General features: G+C 35.6%; 1 non-coding gene across 1 annotated transcript; it reads right to left on the bottom strand.

Annotated features, from left to right (window-relative positions):
* Window positions 1-292: 292 nt before the first annotated feature.
* On the bottom strand, window positions 293-399 carry LOC121225616 (small nucleolar RNA R71). Its single transcript, XR_005923470.1, has one exon. It is a non-coding gene; the product is annotated as a small nucleolar RNA R71 (small nucleolar RNA).
* Between the last annotated feature and the right edge of the window lie 14,670 nt (window positions 400-15,069).

Genomic DNA, 15,069 nt, shown 5'->3' with positions numbered 1-15,069 from the left:
AAATAATTTTGAACTGAAACCTAACACAATTCAAATGATACAACAGTTTGTTCAGTTTGATGGTTTGCAGGATGAGGATCCAAACAATCACTTGGCGAATTTTCTGGAGTTTTGTGACACTTTTAAAATCAATGGCATTTCTGATGATGCCATTCGCCTTCGGTTTTTTCCCTTTTCATTGAGGAACAAAGCTAAATAGTGGTTGAACTCGTTACCACGAGGGCCAATCACTACTTGGGAACAAATAACCGAAAAATTTTTACTTAAATATTTTCTGCCGGCTAAAACGGCTAAGTTGAGGAATGATATCTCTTTTTTTGTGCAGATGGATCTAGAGACACTCTATGATGCATGCGAGAGATACAAGGATCTATTGAGAAGGTGCCCTCACCATGGGTTACCTTTATGGTTGCAAGTTCAAACGTTTTACAACAGTGTGAACCCCTCAACAAGGCAACTTATTGATGCAACTGCTGGTGGGACTATCAATAACAAAACACCTGAAGTGGCTTACAAATTTATTGAAGAGATGTCACTGAATAACTATCAGTGGCAAGTCATGAGAACAAAGTTGACAAAAGCAGCCGGTGTTTTCAACCTCGATGCGATTACTATGCTATGTAGAACTTTTAAATAAAAAGATTGACGATTTATGTGGTTCTACTCAGGTACATCCAGTGATGAGATGCGATTCTAATGGCGGAGGAGCGCACACAAAATATCAACCTTTCAATCCTAGCACCGAGGAGGAGCAAGTCCAATATATGGGTAAAAATAATTCTAGATCTCAAAATAACCCATATAGTAACACATATAATGCAGGTTGGAGGAACCATCCCAACTTCTCGTGGGGTGGTCAAGAGAGTCAAAGGCCACAACATCCTTTGGGTTTTCAACAACCACCTTACCAACAAGAAAAGAAGCCTAACCTTGAGGAGATGCTAACAAAGTTTATCGCGGTGTCAGAAACTCACTTTCAGAACACCAAAACAACACTTAAGAATCAAAAAGCAACGATCCAAGGGCTCGAAACTCAGATACGACAGCTCACCAAACTAATTTCTGAATGACCACAAGGTAGCTTGCCAAGTAATACTGAATCTAACCCAAGGGAACAATTCGATGCAATTACCATTCAAGGCGAGGAAGGTTTAGTTGAACCTGAACCAGAACCAAGGCAAGGAATGGTGGTAAGTGAAGGTAAAGGTGAGGTAGTCCACAATGAGCAACAACCGGTAAGTAAAGAGTACAAACCACGGGTGCTATACCCCAATGTGACAAGGAAATACCGCACAGATGAATAATTCGGTAAAATCCTTAAATTATTAAAAAAATTACATATTAACTTACCGTTTATTGAAGCTCTTTTGTAGATGCCAAACGCAGTCAAATTCTTAAAGGAGCTTTTAACAAATAAGCAGAAGTTGGATGAGACATTGCATGTGGAGTTAAATGCAGTTTGCTTAGCCATACTACAGAATAAGCTGGCCAACAAATTAAAAGATCTAGGAGTTTTTCGATTCCTTGTTTAATTGGTAGCTTAGATGTTAATAATGCTTTGGCTGATTTAGGGGCTAGTATCAATGTCATGCCTTATAAAATGTTTAAATAACTAGGTCTTGGGAAACCCAAACAAACTAGGATGAGCATTCTGTTAGCAGACAAAACAATCAGATTTCCTAGGGGTATTATTGAAGATGTACTCGTTAAAATTGACAAATTCATATTCCCAGATGATTTTGTTGTTCTAGACATAGAAAAGGATAGTGACGTGCCTTTAATTTTAGGAAGGCCCTTTTTAGCAATTGCTAGAACTATAATTGATGTTGGTATAGGTGAACTCACACTTCGAGTGGGTGAGGAAACAATCACTCTTCAAGCTCGTAATTCAAGTAACACATCAAATATCGAGGGTGATTATATAAATCGTACTACTAATACTGATCATGTGGTGAAACCTTCTTTGTAGGAAACACATTCAAAGAACACACCTGAGCCATGTTCGAGTAACAATAAAGGACTCATCTATGAAGAATGAAGGCTACAGGTCAAGGAACTAGATGAATGGCGGACACAAAAACTGAGATCACACGATAAACCAAAATCATGCCATGACGAGTTCAATATTTCACCAAATCAACTTAAGGTTGGAGACAAAGTACTATTAGATGCAGCAGACCCTCGGATTGCCACCTCTAAACCTAATGGAAAAATCCCTCTTACGGTATTTAGCATTTTCCATACAGCACAGTCGAGTTAATTCATCCCAAATTCGGCACTTTTAAGGTAAATAGTACTCTTCTAAAGCCTTATTTTGAGTTTCATAGTAGGAATGAGGAGTGTAAACTCCTCGCACCACCATGACCATGCAACAAAGAGGTGAGTTGAGCTTAGACTCTAGATAAGCGCTTCTTGGGAGGCAACCCAAGTACTAACCTCACTAAATAGGGTTTAATTTTTCTTTAACTATTCATAGTCTAACTGCAGTAAATGTTGACATTTGATAAGGGAAAACACGGCCTAACCCACGGGCGTGCCTTAGGTCATGCTCATACCACAGGCAGAGACACGACCGTGCGATACGACAGTGTGAAAGCAGAGCAAAATTTTTTCTAAAACACGGGATTCGATACATTGCCACGACCGTGCGACATAGCCGTGGGCAGTCCTGCCAAATTAACACGGGCGCATAACATGTCCGTGTCTATAAACTGTGGTCAAAACTGATAAATTAGCATGGGAGTGGGCACATAAACACTAGCGTGGAAGAAGCGAACGAATTAACACGGGCAATTGGCACACCCGTGCCCACCTCTCGTGGATAAAACTGAGAAATTAACATAGGCGTGCAACACGCCCGTGCCCACCATCCGTGGTTGAAACTGTCAAAATGACACAGCCATGTGCACCAACACGCCCCGAGGAACACAGGCGTGCATGTTTTACTATTATTTTTATTTTTATCTTTGTTTCTATTTCTATTCCATTGTCTCTAATTGAATTTTGAAGACCTCCGTCTTATATTCCACCTACCTTTATGGTTATCATCGAATTATTCCCTTAATTCTCCTTCACAGTGGTGTATTCTCATTTATCCATCAAATCATGCCTTCCTTTTAGCTTTTTCTTCAATTCTCTCTCTCGCTAATCCAAGGATATAGTTCACAATTTCAGGGCAGTTTCACTTCCCTCCCTCTCTTTTGATATTATCCTTATATTACTATTATACATCTTTGTACATTGAGGACAATGTACATCTTGAGTGTGGGGGGTCATTTATATCATTATCAGAAAATCCCTAAATTTTGTCTTGTTCTCATGTGATCTTCTCATATCATTATTAGAATGAATTTTTATTAATTTATGATTTGTATTGATATGTCTTGAATTAAATCATAGGCATTTGTGCATTGATTGTTTAAACTTTAAGGTATTAGAGAATCAAGCATGATAAGTTTATTTTTTAGGGTTAAAAATTTTTAGGTTGTTTCTCCAAGTTTCGGTATTATCTTGAGTTAAAATTAAAAGGTTTAAACATCATAAAGCCATAATTTTTTGTGAGATCATGAGCCTTTAGAGCATCTATTATTTCTTTCATGCTCACCTTTATTATTGCTTTGAGTGCGTCAATATTGAATTGTTATTCTAGAACTTGCTTGATTATGCATGTCAAGACCACACCTTTGATTTGACATGTCAAAATGATAAAGGCATTTAGGTTTAACCCACTCACTCCATAAAAGCCTACCTTCCCAATTAACCTTTAGTGAACCCCCTTGAGCCCAATAACCCATTCATTAATTTACCCTTAATATTAACCCATAACCCACTATTGTTGAAATCTCATAAATTAATTTGATCCCTATTTTTGTCGAGGTTTGATTTGAATAAATTGCTTAGCTATGTTTTATTTTTGATAGTTAGCCTATGTTACTTGAGTTGTTCTTAAAAAAATACAATACATACATACATATTAGTAGTAATTCGTTGTTTTTGAACTTAAGTGTTTAATCCCATATTTTGAAAAGAAGCTTACTTGTATTCAATTGATGATTAATTATTTTTCTAGCTAGGTAATTTTTCAATTCAATCTCGATTCTAACCTTTTCTGTTAGCTTGTGACCACACCCCCTAACCAAAGCCACGTTACAACAATCTAAAGACCTTTTGATTGATGTATCATCTCAATTTGTAGTGGTGAAGATTTGATTTTCACGCAAGCCTATGGTAATAACTTTTCATATTGACTAATGAGTGCTTCATTTGTTATCCTTAAACACTTCGAGTGATTTGAGTGAATCCTTAGTGAGAATGTTAAAACTCTGTGATATTTTGAATCAAAGGTAATCACTTAGATGAGGGGAGACACCTAGGTTTTCGTGATAAAATGCTCAACTCGGAATGTTTGAAACTTTGATATTCTTCTAGTTGAATTCTCAATGTATGATTACTTATGGATTATTTTGATACATTATTTATACAAATTATAAGTTAAGAAAAATGAATTCTTAATTGTGAGTTAAGGATTTTGCTTGAGGACAAGCAAACGCTTAAGTGTGGGGGTATTTCATAAACTGCAATTTATACATATTTTTATCCCATGCTTAGTACATTTATGGATGATTTCTCCTTAGATTTGGTGAATTCGATGCTCCTAATCCTTTAATTTCATGTTTTATAGTTAGGTGAGCATAGGAGAGTAAAAAGAGTGAGAAACAGACCAAAAACAAAGAAAATAGACCAACATGAGAAATCAACACGGCCTGTACTTCCGTTGTAACACCCCTTACCCGTATCCAAGGCCGGAACAGAGTACGAGGCATTACCAGACTTAACAATACACATAGACGAAAACGGGGCCATAAAATTTCATTTAATTCAAAACTTTTCGAACACATGCATAACAAACAAAGCTAACTATATCATCACATCAAAACGTAGGACATGGCACGATTAATTAAACTTATAAACCATAATGGATAAGGACCACATCTCATGATCATATACGATAACTCAATGCAGACTGATACGTAAGGTCAAAATCATAATAAAAATACATATCACAAACCAACTTCCTATACATGCCACTCACTTGATATTTCTAATATTTGAATTAATTTTCTCAAAAATGATAGTTTGATAGTGTGATTTTGCCTCCGACGATCTCCAACCCTGAGCCGACCTGCCAATACTAAAGAAATGGAGAGGATGGGTAAGCTTTACGCTTACTAAGTTCATATGAAAATAATAAGCAATTACTACCATGCTTTTCAAGATAAAACACTATAATTGTACAATTACACATATTCAGGTTAAGATGTGTTATCGAGTTACAATTACTAAATCATTCATATCTGAAGCTAAAAAACTCCAAATTTAGTTTTGTTAATTTTCCTTGAAACTATATTCATATATATTTCTCCCACAAAATTTCCAGAATTTTTGGTTTATCCAATTAATACAGTTTATTAATTAAATTCTCCCCTATTTCAGAGTACGATTACTCTAACCTCTGTGCACTACGAACCAAATTTCTCCCTGTAAAGACTTCCAACGACCATGAAATTTGTTTCCCTTAAAAATAGACTCAATAAGGAATCCATCCATGTAAGGTATGACTCTTAATAATGTTTTAAAAATTTATGGTGAATTTCTAAATTCAGAACAGGGAATCTCGAATTCATTCAGACCCTGTTTCACAAGAATTCAAATATCACATAATATAGAATTCTTTTGCTTCTTCTATTTCTTTCATGTGAAAATACACTCATTAAGCTTTATTTTCATATATCATTTTCATTTTTATTCAACTTCCACAATTTTTAGTGAATTTTAAAATTCATGCAACTGCTGCTATCCAACACTATTTTACCACTAAAATTCATTCTTACATAATTCCACTTAATCCATTTTGTCTTATCGAAATTCACCCAATTATCGAGCACATTGCTCATAATTTTTCATAAACATATACCTACACTTATTCATAATATAATCATGTTCAATTGTATTTTTACTTAATCGATTTTCCCGTTGAACTCTTCGGAATAATAACTGATACTCAATTGCCTGCACATATTTTCACACTTGTAGCCAAAGCTATCTGGTACGCATAGTAGCCTGCACATAGTACTACACATGCGACCAATTATCCGGTACACGTAGTAGCTTGCACTTAGTACTACACACGTGACCAATTATCCAGTACACGTAGTAGCCTGCACTTAGTACTACACACGTGACCTAACCATCTAATACACGTAGTAGCCTGCACTTAGTACTACACATGCGACCTCACAATAGATCATTCGTATCGTTTTTATTCTGAAGGTTCAATCGGGAAATTCCTCACTTTTCAACATTTTACTAAATTGTCCGTAATCAATTTAAATTCATAATTTACATCAAATAACCATTTGATAGGCAGCCACATTTCATATGATATCAAAATATAATAACATAAAAAGAATCGATAGATTATTTATGTACGAATTTACTCGAAGTGTCGATCTCACTATCCATGGTACCAATTGTCCATTTATAGTATAATAAGACACAACACAAATATCAAATCAGATTTTAAGAATTTACATAACATATATCACATATTTCATATATCACTTATCATGTATCTTCATTTTCTTGCATTTCATGTAACATTCTTTCATGTCATATTTCCACATCATAAACACCATTCCATCAACTTTTCCAATATATTAAATCATAAAATATATGCAATAATAGTAAGAAATATAATTCAAACATAACATTGCATTATTATTATCATACGAACTTACCTCGATCCAGAAACAACAATTTACCATTTTAGTCATAACCTTGTATTTTCCCGATTTAAGCCTGAATCTCAATTTCCTTCATCTATAATATCACATTTAGCCTAATAATTAGTCACACTATTCATACGGGTCCAAAAATCATATTTTTAAAATTTTTCATTTTGACCCCTAAACTTTTGCATATTTGCACTTTTGCCCCAAGGTTCGGAAATTAAACTTCATCCTATTTTCTTATGTTTTATGACATGCTGATCATTTTTCCCTTATATGGAAACATCAAATTCTCACTCTAACATGTACTTATGACTATTAGGTATTTTTACCGATTAAGCCCTTTTGCTCGTTTTCACTTAAAACCGAGTAGCACAAGTTGTCTAACATAATTTAAAACCTCATATTTTATCATAAAACACCAAAATACACAAATTTCACCTATGGGTATTTTTCCAAATATGAACCCTAGGTTGAATTATTCTTAGCATAAGCTAAATCAAGTTACCGAGACTCCAAAAACGTAAAAATCATTAAAAACGAGGCTAGAACAGACTTACAATCGAGCTTGGAAGTTTGGAAACCTTATACATGGAGTATCCCTTGGTATACACGTCCATGGTGAAGAAGATGAGCAAAATTGGCTTTTAATTTTGTATTTTAATTCATTTTACCCTTAAATGACCAAAATGCCCTTACTACTAAACTTTCCAAAAATTCCATTCATGTCCAATATTTTTCCATAAACTTTGAAATTGGTCAAATTTCTATTTAAGACCTCCTAATTAATATTTCAAAGCAATTTCATACTAGAAACTTCTAGAATGCAAGTTTTGCAACTTATTCAATTTAGTCCCTAACTTCAAATTAAGCACTTTATGCATAGAATTTCTTCACGAAATTTTCACACAATCATGCAATCATATCATAGACCTCAAAATAATCATAAAATAATTATTTCTATCTCAAATTTCTGGTCACAAAACCACTATTCCGATTAGGCCCTAATTCGGGATATTACATCCGTACACGGGCAAACCACACGCCCGTGTCCTTTTAGCAGAATTGAGCACGACTTACATGGGTAGACCACACGCCCGTGTCTATTTGACATCCTTGAACATGGATTGAAGAAATATAACACGGGCGTGTCACACGGGCGTGTCCCTGTCGAGCCCAAGTTTAGTCCTATTCAGAAAAGGCCACTCTTGAGGGCTTTTAGAAGCATTCTAAAGCCTATATAAACACCCCAGGAGGTACGAAAAAGACACACGGAGTAGGAGGCAAGGAATTACTCGAAGAAAGCCAATTGATCCATCTCAGAAGCCAGATTCACCTTCAAGACTGAAGATCTCCCTCCAATTCCCTTCAAGAATTCTTAGGTTTTCTTTATGTTTTGTTATCATTATTCTTTTGAGATGTTTTCTTTCATAAATATGAACTAAACCCCCTAAATATCAAAGGGGAATGAAACCTAAGATGGATCTTGTTATTATTATCTGAATTATATGATAAATATTTGACTTGTTCTTAATTATGAGTTCTTAATTCTTGCTTTAATATTCCAGGATATTGATTCAAGTATTGATGTGCTTATTCAAAAGAGCAAAAGTCCCTGTCTAAGAGTAGGTCTAGCATAATTGAGTGGAGTTGATTGCACGCCTAGAGATAGGGTGACAAGATTTTGCCGAATTAGGGTGAAACCTAATAAGGGAATCCATAAATCGAGTTAATGCAACACTAGGAAGTTAATTAGAAAGAGATTTCAATTAATCAACCTAGGGTTAGACGTTGTTAGTCTCGAGAGAGATAATAACATAAATTAGGGATTTCTACGGATCAAGTCAAATAAATAAATCGTCTGATTCAGAGTCAAATAACAAGTGAAGTCTAGGTGGGGTTTTCCTTAGGTATTGTCCAAAATCATTCAGTTTTCCCAAAAGTTATTTCCCCAATTCACTTTCTGTGCATTCTTAGTTTAGTAATTAGTTTAGATAAAACAAATCCCTTTATTTTTAGGCTAGATAATAAAAAGAAAGTTAATACTAGTACTTTTAGTTCCTTTGGGTTCGACATTCCGGTCTTGCCATAAGCTATACTACTATTCAATAGGTGCGCTTTCTTTTGTCGTGATAATAGTTAGTTTTCAAGAACGGCCATTCATAAATTATAAAACTTATCACGATTCACATCACAATCATGTTGAATAGTTGAGATTTGCTCATTGGTGTGCTATGAAATTTATGGAGAATTAAGCATGATAAAAGTATTTCTGTTGGTACATGTGGATGTGAGCTTAGTTTGATTTGGTTTGGTAGAATATGATGTTGGAAGTATGTTATGTGGGATAATAAAATGATTTGTTCTAACCTTGATCATAGATGCTTTGGTTGCCTAGGTATACAATGATTTATGCCATTGAACTTGTGTGTGTAGGGGTAAATAAGGGTGACAAATGGCTTGGTAAATAGCCTTTATTTTGTCCACACGGGTAGACACACAGGTGTGTGTTTAGGCCGTGTGTGACACAGGGTCTGTCCCATGGGCATGGTTTCGGGCGTGTGTCCCCTGCACATAAATTTTGAGAAATAGAATGCTCAGAATTGAGCACATGGGCAGAGACACGGGCGTTTGTCTCAACCATGTGAGGGACACGGCTTCAAGCATGGGCGTGTGTGTGACAGCCCTAATTTGACTCTAGTCAAAAAGTGGTTTCGGGACCACAAAACCAAGTCATAAAAATAATTAGATGTTATATTATGTGCTTATTATATGTGAAAGTGCATGTGTGAAAATTTCATGCTTTGATTTTGTCATTTGTGAGTGAAATTATTAAATAGGACTTGTGTGAAATTTTTTGAAAATGTGGTAGGTCAATTCTGTAGTGGCCAAATAATTTATGGTGTTAAATAGGTGGATTTGCATGTAAATTTCCCACTTTAATGAGTAGTGGCCGGCCATAATGATGGTGATAAATAAAATATGACTTTTAAATTAGCATTATTAAATTTGATGGCTTTATTATCATAAAATAAAGATAAATAAAAGAACAAAAATGAGGTAAAGGAAAAAGCTTATTCATCTTTGTTCTTCATAGCCGAAATTAGGAGAGGAAAAGAAACTCAAACTACATTCGGTCACTTTTGAGTTGGAATTAAGGTAAGAAATTCATGTTAGTTTTTGAAATTGTAGCATATTTTAAGCTAGTTATTAAGTCCCTTACCTAGCCCATGTCAAAATTTTGAATTGGGTAGTGATTTGAGTATTAGGCTATGGAAGATTTTGAAGGGAATGGTTGTTGTTTTTATGTTTTAATGAATAATTGTGAATGGGTGATGTTTGAGATAGTTTAATGTTCATATAGGTAGTTTAGATGATAGGAAAATCGACTTGTGTCTTTGTGAAATTGCCGAATGTGAACTTAGATAATATTTGAGAAATGTTTGTGCTTTAAAATGATAGAATGAGTGGATGCTTTGAATGTGATATGCACAATTATAAGTTGGATTTAAGGTTTGTTAAATTGCCATTGTCATTATCAAATGTTTGCTTAGTTCAGCTTGTTAATTTGTTCTCAATATTTCCGGTTAAATTTGCTCTTAATATTTCCGGTTAAATTTGCTCTTAATATTTCCGGTTAAATTTGCCCTTATTATTTCCGAATAAGTTACTTAGTTAAAGAAAATTTTAAAGTACTTAGTTAATTGATACTAGGTTAATGTTGTGTATATAAATTAATATAAACTTTGTATATGTACTAAAGGTTATAGATGAATTCGGCCTTGGGAGAAATTTTGGTATAAAATGCTTGAATGTTAAAAGGTTATTGCTTTAATAACCGAATGTGTCAATGGCTAATGCATGGTCTAGTTGATCAATATGTGTTAAAATGGAAACGTAAATAAATACCTAATTGATGAGCTATATATATTCAGCTATATGGTAAAGATATATATATGAAAATATGATAAGCCTTATGAGTTTTGTGTTTGTGTATGTGAGCTAAGTATACAATGAATATTCGACTATAAGCTAGCTTGATGGGACCTTAATAAATTAAATTTTGTTTCAATTAGCTCAAGAGCATAGAGAACCAAGGTTGGACAGAGGAAAAGAGAAAATAGTTGAATAGTCGATCCGAGACTGTTCGAAAATATTTGAGGTAAGTTTTAAGTAGTTAAATATAAATAATATTTGATAATGACATGACAGATTATGAGAATTAAGTTTTACTTTTCATATATGTATATGGCCGAATGGCAATTGTAATGGAAGTAAAATGTGATAGGCTTTTATGATCAAATGATAATGTTAGATGAATATGAGTAAGATGTTATGTGTAAACTATCAAATGATAAATGTGAGTGATGAAATGAAATAAAAGTGAATAAAATGTAGGATGATATATTCGAATGATGCTTGTACCTAATTTGGTGTGATTGTGTCATATAAAACTTGTTGAATTGAATATCGTACAGTACTATTCGGGCCTTTGAGCCTAGCAGGCTAAAATTCTGGTGATATACTATTCGGGCCTTTGAGCCTAGCAGGCTATAATGCTGGTGATATACTATTCGGGCCTTTGAGCCTAGCAGGCTATAATTCTGGTGAGATACTATTCGAGCCTTTGAGCCTAGCAGGCTATAATGCCGGTGAGATACTATTCGGGCCTTTGAGCCTAGTAGGGTATAATGCCGGTGAGATACTATTTAGGCCTTCGAGCCTAGCAGGCTATAATACCGGTGAAATGATATCGGGCTTCGAGCCTAGCAGGCAAAATACCGGTGAATGAATTCAGGTTTAAAACCTAGTTCGCTGAATGCCGGTGATTTTATAAAAGTCTAAAACTAAGATACCTCGTCTTAGAATGACAAATGAATACGTTCAATACGATAAGTTGGCCAGGTACGTATTATGTACTTATATGTGAGTATGATTTGAATTGAATCATAAGTGTATAATGTGATACATATGTGAATAAATGTTATATCTATATTTATGATCATGATATATATTCGGTCAAGGTGTGAAAGTATGTGAAAATATTCGATTTATTTATGCCATATGAATTCAGATTAAGTGATATTAGAATGCTAATTGTGCATTATGTGCTTATGTATATTCGGCCAAATGGTAAAATATCTAGAAAATGACCTCTTGAGAAATTGGATAATTGAGTTTATTTGTTGCATTGCTTAAAACTTACTAAGCTTATGAAAGCTTACTCCGTTTGTTATGTTTCTCTGTTTTATAGATTGTTGATTTCAGTCACCTGCTCGGGAAGGGATAGTCAGCAACTCGTCACACTATCTATCTTTTTGGTATTACTATATTTTGGAGCTAGTATGGCATGTATAGAATAGACTCAAGTTAATTATATTTTGAGATGTTGTTGTATATAAGCCATGTGAATATGGAAACTTTTGAATGTTGGTATAAGTCTGAATTTCGATCTTTGATTGTGTTTGACTATACATATAATTGCTAATGAAATTATGTATATGTGAATGTACAAATGTAGTGTTTTGGATTGGTAACTCTTCATAACCCTCTCTGGCAACGGTTACGGGTTATAGAAGTGTTACATTTTATTGGTATCAGAGCTACGGTTTGGTCGATTCTAGGATTAACGTAGCGTGTGGGAGTCTAGCTATACATGCCATAAAGTGTTAATATGATAGTGTGATGATTTTAGACAATTGAAACATGTTTTTCGTGTAGTAATGAATTCTAATCCCGATCGAGCAGTATCTGATGATGTAGAGATCGTAGCGCCTGCTCCCGCGCTAGGGACAGCACCGTTGGACTCTCAACCGAATGCTAGTAATCAAAATGATGAGGCTAAACAAGCCTTATATGCTATGATGAACGATTGGTTTACTCAGTATATTCGGACTAATCCGGATGTTTCACATCCTCCACCCCCGACTAATACAACCCCTATACCTGTGGTACCTCCTGTAGTTGAACCATTGAGGTTGAGCAAGCCCCCAGTTGATAGAATCCGAAAGCACGGGGCTACTGAGTTCAAGGCTACTGACAGTGATAATGCTGAGCAGGATGAGTTTTGGCTCGATAATACCATTCGTGTGTTTGATGAATTATCGTGCACACCCGATGAGTGCTTAAAATGTGCTATATCTCTGTTACGTGATTCTGCCTACTGTTGGTGGAATTCCTTGGTTTCAATTGTGCCGAGAGAACAGGTTACTTGGGAATTCTTTCAAATCGAGTTCTGCAAGAAATATATTAGTCAAAGATTCATCGATCAGAAACGAAAGGAATTTCTCGTGCTCAAGCAGGGTTCTATGACAGTTATCGATTACAAGTGAAAGTTTGTCAGACTTAGTAGATATGCTCGGGAATATGTTTCGTCTGAGGCTATCATGTGTAAACGCTTCGAGGACGGGTTGAATGAAGACATCAACTGTTGGTGGGTATTTTGGAAATCAAAGAGTTTGTAGTGTTTGTCGAGTGAGCTTGTAAAGCCGAAGAGCTCTGGAAAGAGAAAAGAAAAGCTGATGATGGAGCTAGAGAGTTCCGTGAAAGATCTTCGAGAAACTTCTTTCACCATTCATCGAAGAAATTTAGAGATGACTCAGGCCGATCTAAGAATACTTCAGATTTTTCCAGACGTGACCGAGATAGACCCCCTGTGAGTGCGCGAGCCACCTCTGTTGCTAGTGTTGGCAATGATCGTCAGGACATATCTGAGTGCAAGCATTGTAGTAAATGGCATTCAGGAAGCTGTAGATTTCATGACCGCTCTTGTTTCAAGTGTGGATCAGCTGATCACTTTATCAGAGACTGTCCGAAATTAGCTGAACAGAATACTGATCCGAGTGGGAGACCTAGTAACACTACAACACGAGGTAGACCACCTAGACATACGGGTAATGCTAGTGGAAATCAGAGAGGGACCAAAGATACTGCTGTACATTCTAAGGCTCGTGCTCCTTCCAGAGCCTATGCTATATGCGCACGCGAGGATGCTTCTTTGCCAGATGTTATTACCGATACTTTCACTCTTTTTGATACTGATGTTATTGCTTTGATTGATCCGGGTTCTACTCATTCATATGTGTGTGAAACTTTGGCATCCAGTAAGACTCTACCTGTTGAGTCTACTGAGTTTGTGATTCGGGTGTCGAATCCTTTGGGCCGTTATGTATTGGTTGAAAAAGTATGTAAGAAATATCCCCTAATGATCCGAGATTTTTGCTTTCCGGCTGATTTAATGTTATTACCGTTTGACGAGTATGATGTCATTCTCGGTATGGATTGGTTAACTATGCATGATGCAATAGTGAATTGCAAGCGAAAGATAATTGATTTGAGATGTTCAAATAATGAGATAATTCGAGTTGAGTCTACCGATTTGAATGGATTTCCGGCAGTTATATCCTCGATGTTGGCTTAGAAATATGTGAAAAAGGGGTGTGAAGCATATCTTGCATATGTACTGGATAGTAAAGAATCAGAAAAGAAACTTGAGACTGTGCCCGTGGTTTGTGAATATCCAGAAGTTTTCCCCGAGGAATTACTTGGATTACCACCTGTTCGGGAGGTAGAGTTTGGTATTGAACTAGTACCAGGGACTACACCTATTTCGATAGCTCCGTATCGTATGGCGCCAACCGAATTAAAAGAATTGAAATCTCAGTTGCAAGAGTTGACAGATAGAGGTTTTGCTCGACCAAGTTTTTCTCCCTAGGGTGCACCAGTGTTGTTTGTGAAAAAGAAAGACGAAACCATGAGAATGTGTATTGATTATCATCAGCTTAATAAGGTAACGATAAAGAATAAATATACGTTGCCGCGAATGGACGATTTGTTTGATCAATTGAAAGCAGCCTCAGTATTTTCGAAGATAGACTTGAGATCAGGTTATTATCAGTTGCGAGTTAGAGACTCTAACGTGCCTAAAACTACTTTCAGAATGAGGTACGGACATTATGAGTTCCTAGTGATGCTATTTGGGCTTACTAATGCCCCTGCTGTTTTCATGGATTTAATGAATCGGATTTTTAGACAGTATTTGGATCAGTTTGTAGTCGTGTTTATAGATGACATTTTGATCTCTTCACGCGATGAAACTGAACATGCCGAGCACTTGAATTTAGTATTGCAGATTTTGTGAAATAAGCAATTATATGAGAAGTTCAGTAAATGTGAGTTCTGGTTGAGGGAAGTCAGCTTTTTTAGGGTATATTGTATCCGCATCGGGCATTCGAGTTGATCCGAGTAAAATTTCAGTTATACTCGATTGGAAGCCTCAAAG

Source organism: Gossypium hirsutum, chromosome A03, assembly GCF_007990345.1.
Source record: "Gossypium hirsutum isolate 1008001.06 chromosome A03, Gossypium_hirsutum_v2.1, whole genome shotgun sequence".
Classification (NCBI taxonomy): Eukaryota; Viridiplantae; Streptophyta; class Magnoliopsida; order Malvales; family Malvaceae; genus Gossypium; species Gossypium hirsutum.
The sequence above is the reverse complement of the archived record's forward strand: the minus strand, read 5'-3'. Positions and strand labels throughout refer to the sequence as shown.